Genomic DNA, 9,317 nt, shown 5'->3' on the forward strand with positions numbered 1-9,317 from the left:
CTTCTCCACTACAACTTCGTCAAAGAGAGAGTGTGTAAAACCAAATTATTACTAATTATTGATTAGTTCTGCAAATAAGAACCCTGAATTCTTTAGAGGTTAGTGCTCTTCTTATCATTAGAACCACAACAGTTCTCTACTGCCAGTCTGGACAGAAGCAGTTACTTTGTGGTATCTATTGGGTAACATTGAGAGGAAGAAATGGGAACCTCTAAATGCAAATTAAGCCTGTGGTTAAAAAAAAAATTAATTAAATAAAAAAATAAGCTAACACAGGAGAACTTTTTTTGTCTCACTAAGATAGTTGTGTAATATCTTGAGTGGACAAGCAAGGAGGGGTAATTTAACAGATATAGCAATGTGTCTTGTGTGTTAGGCATATATGGTGGAGAATAGACTGGTTTTGGTAGTCTATCTCTAAAAAGAGAAGTATAGGTAACTGAATGTGTTTTAATTATTTGAAAGATTTACTTCTCTAACAATCTAAAAACTGAAAACCTTTAAAAGGAACCCTCCCTAAAAGAGGAGGATTTTTTCTTAACGAGGAAGCATTCTATCATTACATTCAGTTTAAAATTACAATGAACAACTCTGGCAAATATGAAAAGGGATGATGCTCCTATACATTGGTGGTTTCAGCATAAATTGGTACAATATTCCTGGTAAATAATTTGGCAACAGGTTTCAAGAGTCACAAAAATATTCTTATCTTTTGATCACTTTTTATCTTAAGAAAAAAAAGAAAACAAAAGAGAAGAGTAAGAGAAAGGGAAAGGGAGGTGAGAGGAATGAAGAAAGGGGGATGGAGGGAGAGAAGGAGGGCAGGCAAGCTGTGTATAGATGGTCATTTCAGAATATTTATAGTTTAAAAAAGAGAAAGGAAGAAAGATGTTCAGCAATAATGACATATTTATATAATGCATATCAACATAAGCACGTATAATATCTTTCAAGCCTTAAGACTGAACAGGAAGAAAAATGCTAACATAGGGATGAGTGGAGTATATATAATTAAAAATGGCATCCATTTGATGATTCATCTATGTAAAGTCATGTAAGCATAAGGAGAAGGTAATTTGTTTGATTATGAACAGGACGGAGTGAGGTTTATCCTTTTTTTTTTTTTTTTTTTTTTTTCCAGAGAGTCTTACTCTGTCGCCTGGGCTGGAGTGCAGTGGCGTGATCTCGGCTCTCTGCAACCTCCACCTCCTGGGTTCAAGCAATTCTCCTGCCTCCATCTCCCAAGTAGCTGGGATTACAGACACCCACCACTACGTCTAGCTAATTTTTTATATTTATAGTAGAGAAGGGGTTTCACCATGTTAGCCAGGCTGGTCTCGAACTCCTGACCTCATGATTCACCCGCCTCAGTCTCACGAAGTGCTGGGATTACAGGCGTGAGCCACCTCACCCAGCCGGTTTATCCTTTTAAAGTCCCCATTGCTATTGTTACAAGAGTAGAGTTTAGTTAATTGCTTTCTATTTATGACAGGGCATGGAGTGCAGCAAAGTCTACCAAATTGAATACAGTTTTGGAGTGTCGACAAAATATGAATTTCCTTTTCACTTCTGCAGACTATCCATATGAAATTATATTTAATCTGTATAACTAACTCCTCAGTCTATTCCGCTGTAATAAAGCATCTTTTCAAGAAATGAAAATAATATCTACATGATTAGAAAAGCTGTTTATGCCAATTTGATGAAGCATTTATTTTAGGTTTGCACCTATATAGTGTGGTTTTGGAACTGGCAACACTTCTATTTCCATCTGTCATTTAAAGCAAGCTTGGTTTAGAAGAGCCACATAGTGTGCTAAAGGTTAGAACAAAGACTCTAGAGCTAGGTCAATCTGGGTTTGAATCCCTTACATGCCTTCTAGTTGAGTATCCTTGGACAAATTTCTTAATATCTCTCTGCACTTCCATTTTCTCATCTGTAAAGTGGGTAGAAAAATTATGCCTACTTTATAGGGATATCATGAAGATTAAATGAGTTGATGCATATGAAGTTCTTAATACAGTACCTGGCATGCAGTGATGTTAGCTGATCATCAGGGATTATTGGTTCTTTTTAACCCACTGCTTTTATACAATGAACAGTTAGGTCTAAGGGTGATCAAATTAAAGCACATCTTTTAATATTGTGGGGCTTGGGTCTATATTTAGACTCATTTCCAGAATAGTCTCATGGCCAGAATTTAGACGCAGCCAGAATAGTCAATGGCTAATATTTTTTGAGGACATCTTCAGTGCCATAGTTCTATCATCACATATTATATTAAACGATGTAATATTAGTGTTGTGGGGATATTTTTTCAGGAAAATTATGTAAATTTATGTCCAGATACATTACTTTTTGAATTTCATAGAACATATATGATTGAAGGGAAGCTGAAGAGTAAGTTTTGGTTTTCTTGAAACCACTACTGAAAAGAGTTCACCTCCATAATGCCTCTTGCTATATTCCCATTATTCAAGGTCTATCTAGACTGCCCCAGAAGATTTTCAGACATTTTAGGTAATCTACACTTCTTGGTTTTTCTAGAGAAGTCAATCGGGGAATCATGGGAATTAATCTAAACTTATTACAGGAATTATTCTAATTTTCTAATCCAGGAAGGTGAGAATGGACCAGGAAAACTTCTCAGTAAGAAGCAGAAAGAATTTGATGCTAAGAAAGAAGATAAGTACACAGATTGCATTCTGTTTTTATTTACCGAGCAGTCCTGAACATTTGTAATGCACAAAGCTGTATACAGGCACAGTATAGAAACAAGTGGCACCATCTTTGCTCTCAAGTAGCTTATACTTCACATGACAAAAAGATATGCATGCACAAATATATAGCAAACGAGGAAATGCATACAAAATATCGTCCTATCGAAGCATGATTTTGAATAAGCTTTAAATCCTAAAAGATTCATTCCAGCAAGTATTAATAGTATTTTGGTTCTCATTAGTTCTACCAATAACTTGGGTCTTGAACTTTCAACACTTCATTAACTGAAAGAAGAGGCTGGGGTAATCACTGTTGCAATAGCATGACTGCTATTTTTTTTTCTCTTGCAGCCACCAACTGATAGCTACAAAACTGCACTTCCTAGAGACATGTTGAGAGAGGTTCAAGGCTCAACAGAACTTACCCTTTTGCTGTCAGAGGTACAATTAGATGCTTGATGTAGCTCCCAGGTTAATTACAAAGTGAGCATTACATTAGATTAATAAATGCTGAGGTTGATGCCCTTGCAATGAGGGAAGACAGTACCGAATAATTCAGCTCACATTTTCTGGTCGGCACTTATCAATGTTAGTTATTTGGCAGGTCAGCCTGACCTGGGTTATGTCACAAAAAGCCACATGGGGCAGCTGTGGAAGCAAATCAGTGATCCTAGCTCAAGGGTTGTACAAAGCATTTTGTGCACATTTAACAAGTTCAAGTACCATACAATACATGCTGGTTTTTCCCTGGGATTAAAAGTAAATACGTTTTTCCACTTTTTAATTGGCCAAATATTTTATTGAAACATTTAATTGAAAGTAATCTCCAAAAGTATTTCCAAGTTCCAGAAATTTGAACAGTACGCTGATAGAATAAAGGAGGCTATTACTGTAAAACTTCTTTCAGTATATATAACCTATATCCACAGTACATCAGAAAGCAACTCTGCTTGAGCATATAAAAAGTGATGTCTAAGTAGGAAAAAATTTGGCACTAGGCCAGGTGTGGTGGCTCACACCTGTAATTCCAGCACTTTGGGAGGCAGAGGCGGGTGGATCACTTGAAGTCAGGAGTTTGAGACCAGCCTGGCCAACATGGTGAAACCTCGTCTCTACGAAAATAACCCAAAAATTAACCAGGTGTGGTAGTGAGAACCTGTAATTCCAGCTACTCAGGAGGCTGAGACATGAGAATCGCTTGAACCTGGGAGGCAGAGGTTGCATTAAGCCGAGATCATGCCACTATACTCCAGCCTAGGCGACAGAGCAAGACTGTCTTTAAATTTTTTTTTTAATTGGCACTTTATTTTATTATAACAATAGAAATGACAGTACAAAAGTTCATCTTTTCTGAATAGAACAATGACTAGCATATTGTAAGGTCTTGATAAATATTCCTTGAATAAATCTTTGGCTAGCCTGAGAAAGTAGAATTCATTTGGCATTTATACCTAATATTAATTTCCTGATGATTTACACAAATATTTTAGGGTCAAGTTTTGAAACCCCAATAACCTAATTCCTTACTATTCCACAGTGTGGTCCACAGACAAGCACCAATATCACCTGGGAGCTTGTGAGATCTGCAAAATCTCAGGCCTAATTAATCAGACCTGCTGAATCAGAATTTGCACATTAAAGTTTGATAAAATCTCTTTCAAAACAGGTGAAATAAGGCCGGGCACGGTGGCTCATGCCTGTAATCCCAGCACTTTGGGAAGCCGAGGTGGGTGGATCACTTGAGATCGGGAGTTCGAGACAAGCCTGACCAACATGGTGAAACCCTGCCTCTACTAAATACAAAAAATTAGCCGGGCGTGGTGGCGGGTGCCTGTACTCCCAGCTACTCGGGAGGCTGAGGCAGGAGAATTGCTTGAACCTGGGAGGCAGAGGTTGCAGTGAGCCAAGATCGCTCCATTGCACTCCAGCCTGGGCAACAAGAGCAAAACTCTGTCTCAAAAATAAATAAATAAATAATAAAACAGGTGAAATAGTCCTAAAGTTAAGATCAAAGCCCTCTTTAAATAGAGAAACACAAGGGAAGTAGATCTTAAAATATGGTAATGGAACCAGAAAGGATGTTTGGAAAGTGCAAAATATTACTTACATATGTGATGTGGCAGATATATACTGTCAAACGTTCATACCCAAGTAATTATTGTGACCTTGAGTGAGTTCCTCAACCTCTCTTGCAGTTATTTGTAAAAGAAAAAAGGCAAGTTCGAAAACTTCTAGTTCTAATGTGACTTTCCTCTTGTCTTCAAGTGCTTTGGGTCTTATTTCCCACAAATTAACAAAAGCATCCCTTTCACCCTACGTCATACCAGTTTGGCCACTGTGTGTGCCTCTTGTCCTAATTTTTACCTAGCCCTCACCCTACACTACTCTGCCACACACCTGAGACATATGCTATAGGCATTCTGGATATACTTTTAGCCCATTAAATGTGAAAACAGCGTTTATTCTGGAAAGCTCTCTTCGTTTCAGATAAATCAGAAAGACATTTACTCATATATATTATACATATATCACCTGATTAATTGGGCAAAATGAAATGAATAACCCTTTTAATATCCCCTTTTCAACACATATTCCCTTCTGTTATACTTCTAACTATCGTTGGGGAAACAGGAGAGATGTCTTCTTTTTTCTCTGCTCTGTAAAAATTTTTAAAGAAATCTTTCATAAAGATCTCTTTTGTATTTTTTAGTTTTATATATTTGTTCTACTAACTTAATAAGGTATTTTAATGGAGATTCCGTAGAAAAACAATTGCTAGCAGAGCTTTAAAGACAGTTTAAGTACTTATATCCCTAGAGTAGAGGAATATTGTATGACATGATTTAAGAAAACCATTGCTAATGAACATAGTCATCAGCAGATTTTGACTTAAGGGGCACTGAAAAATCCTCTAATCTTATCTTCTCTTCCAAAATATACTATCTGCTGGGACCTTCTATTTGCATAGTACGAAGACAAAGAATTACTAAGCCATATGGCTTCAAGATAATCCTGATGTGGTAACTTAAAAGATGTCATCAAAGTCTTGCCACACCTCTCATCAGGAGGTGAAATCTATTTCCACTCCCCTTGAATCTAGACTGGCCCTGTCACAGACTTTGACAAATAGATTGTGGCAAAAGTGATTATGGAACTTCTAAGAGTAGGCCTTCAGAGATCTATATGCTTTCTCCCTCTTGGAATGCTCTCTATTGGAAGTGAGCAACCATGCAAGAAATAACAACTACCCTGAGTCCACCATGCAGGGAGGAAGCCTGAACTAACCTCATGGAGAGAGAGAGTGTGTGAAGGAGTACAGAAGGGCCATACCTGTGAGTAAAACTTTCTTGGAACTTCCATTTCAGCTCCACCACCAGATAAGCACAACTGAGCGAATGACACCAACCAGTGCCAAGAGAAGCAGGACTACCCAACTACACTTTGCCTAAATTCCTGATTCACAGAATTATAAGCAAATAAAATGATTGTTTAAAGCACTAAGTTTTGGGTTCATTTGTTATGCGGCAATGAAGAATCAAAACACCTGGAATCCAGTTACCTTCTCTTTTATTATCCACATGGTCTCTCTCCTGTAGTGTCGCTGTTTTTCCTGACTAGCTTTCTCATCCTGCTGTTACACCCTTACTAGGAATTTCTCTCAGAAATATCCAGTTAAAATTCCGGAAGGGAATAAGCTGGTTGGCTTTGCTCATTGTCTCACTTTTCTTGGGCAGAACCTTTTGTACCAATCCATTTCATCAGCATTTTTATGGGTGAATCTTAGCTGACCAGGTACCGACTCTCGTCAAATTACTGTCTGACTCTACACAAGAAATATACAAAGAGCCTGGTGCTGCTTTCCTGAGCAGGACAGTTCATAGGGACATTGAGCATGGTTGGCATCTAACCTGGTTATTCTGAAGATTTCATGATTAAATTCTCAGTCCTATGAATTAACCAATTGTCCAGTGTTAAAATACAGACACCCCCTGCACACATGAAACTGCTCATCAATTGTTTAAACTTTAATATATGTAAAAGGTGTCCAGTAGGATCTAGCTGAATCTGAGCATTAATGCTGGAAAAGGAGGAGGAGGCCTGAGATCTTTGGCTGCTTGGTAGAGTAAAGGTGGTAGAAAGAAGTCAACAAGAACTTAAAGGAAAGATCAAAGGACAGTGAAAGAACATTTTTCCTAGTTTTGCCTAGAGCAGGCTTTTGATTAAAGGTAGAGTGCTGACTCTCTAAAGATAGATATCTAAAAGGATTCTTCTAGATACATGAGAGCACAGGAAAGATTGTGCAAGGGCATAAATATGAGCATACTATAGTGATTAAGACCATGTGACATTAAAGGAAGAGGAAGATGGAAAAAAAGATACATGAAGAATATAAACAAGAGGTTGGTGCCTAGAAAAAGAGGAAGATAGTAGAAAGTTTGGGAAGTATAGAAAGTATAAGATCCTTTAGGAGTTGTTCTTTATATACTACTATTTGCTAAACTTCAATGTTTAAAATTCAGCATTTGTAGAGCAAGCGTAGGTATACAGCTATAATTAAATTCTAATATGTAATGGTCTGTATACTTCCAGAAGTTTTCAGAGTTTTGAATTGATATTCCATTATAAATTTTTTAGGAATTCACCATTTGTAATGTACATGTCTAGCAATAATTCTTTCCCTCAGCCCCACCCCGCAGATCTTTATATGTCTGGTAATTTCTCATCATTCAGGCTTTCGTTGAAACGGAAATGCCTCAGAAAGCCTTTTGCTTTCTTAACCATCCTTGGCAAGAAGAATTCCATGATGGACCCTCCAGGTTCCTAGCCTTGATATACACACATCTCTCAGTTATTCAGTAAAACACACTAAAGTAGCTGTTGCTGTAAAGGAAGTATGGAGATGAAATCAAGGTCCCAAATCTATTGACCTTTAAATAAAGAGATTAACCGGGTGGAACTGACCAAGTCATATGAGCCCTTTAAAATAAGTTTTCTCAACCACAGTGAGATACGACCTCATAGCTCTTACAATGGCTATATCACTGGGCATGGTGGCTCACGCCTATAATCCCTGCACTTTGGGAGGCAGAGGAGGGTGGATTACTTGAGGTCAGGTGTTTGAGACCAGCCTGGCCAACATGCTGAAAGCCCGTCTCTACTAAAAATACAAAAATTAACCTGGCATGGTGGAGGGCATCTGTAATCCCAGCAACTCAGCTAAGGCAGAATAATTGCTTAAACCCAAGAGATGGATGTTGCAGTGAGCCAAAACCACACCACAACCCTTCAGCCTGGGCAACAGAGTGAGACTCCATCTTAAAAAAAAAAAAAAAAAAAAGACAAGCGATAACAAGTTCAGCTAATTTAATGTATAGCATGCCAATTATAATTAATAACAATGTAACATATACTTGGAAATTGCTAAAAGAGTCGATTTCAATGTCCTCACCCCAAACAAATAATATATGAGGTAGTAGATATGTTAATTAGCTTAATTTTGTCATTTTACAATGTGTACATATATCAAAATATATTGTACACCATAAATATATACAATTTTTATTTATTCATTTAAAAATAAGTAAAAATAAAAATGGGGCTTATACTTTAAGAAATTGATTTTGGCCAGGCACAGTGGCTCACGCCTGTAATCCCAGCACTTTGGGAGGCCGAGGTGGGTGGATCACCTGAGTTCTGGAGTTCGAGACCAGCTTAGCCAACATGGTGAAACCCCATCTCTGATGAAAATATAAAAAATGAGCTGGGTGTGGTGGAAGGCTCCTATAATCCCAGCTACCTGAGAGGCTGAGGCAGGAGAATCACTTGAAGCGGGGTGGTGGAGGTTGCAGTGAGTCGAGATCGCATCATTGCACGCCAGCCTGGGCAACAAGAGCAAAACTCTGCTCAAAAAAAGAAAAAAGAAAAAAAAACTTGATTTTATCTGGCTGTTTGAAGAAGTCAGAGATGTGAAGTTTGTGAAGGTTATCACATGCCATTGCTGACAAAGATGGAGGAATTCAAGGAAGGTGGCAGGCTACTGGAGCCCAGGGTAGCCCTTGGCTAACAGCCAGCAAGGAGCAAGGATCTCAGTCCTACAACTACAAGGAACTGGATTCTGCCAGTAACAGCAATGAGCTTGGAAGCAGAGTTTTTATTTCAGCCTTGTGAGACCCTGAGCAGAGAACCCAGCAATACCATGCCAGACTTCTGATCTACAAAGCAGTATATAATAAATGAGTGTTTTTTAAATGGCGGAGTTCATGATAATTTGTTACATAGCAACAGAAAACTAATTTACCATCCTAATCTAAAATAAGACCCCATAATCACACTCCAGTCATTATTATACATTAGTTTGTTTTTCTTTCTTCAAAAATATATATAATAATTTATGTATTATATATAAAACATAAAATTAATATTTATTTGCTTGCTTGCTTGCTAAATATCTCTTCCCTAATATTATATTAGACAATAAGCTTAGTGAGGGAACGTAAAAGGTACCCAATCAATATTTACTTAAAAAAAGATAAATGCCTACATTTAAACAAATATTTTTCAAAAAAAGGTTAATCAAATCTCAGAGATACCATCCCC

Source organism: Pan paniscus, chromosome 3 (assembly GCF_029289425.2).
Source record: "Pan paniscus chromosome 3, NHGRI_mPanPan1-v2.0_pri, whole genome shotgun sequence".
Taxonomy (NCBI): Eukaryota; Metazoa; Chordata; class Mammalia; order Primates; family Hominidae; genus Pan; species Pan paniscus.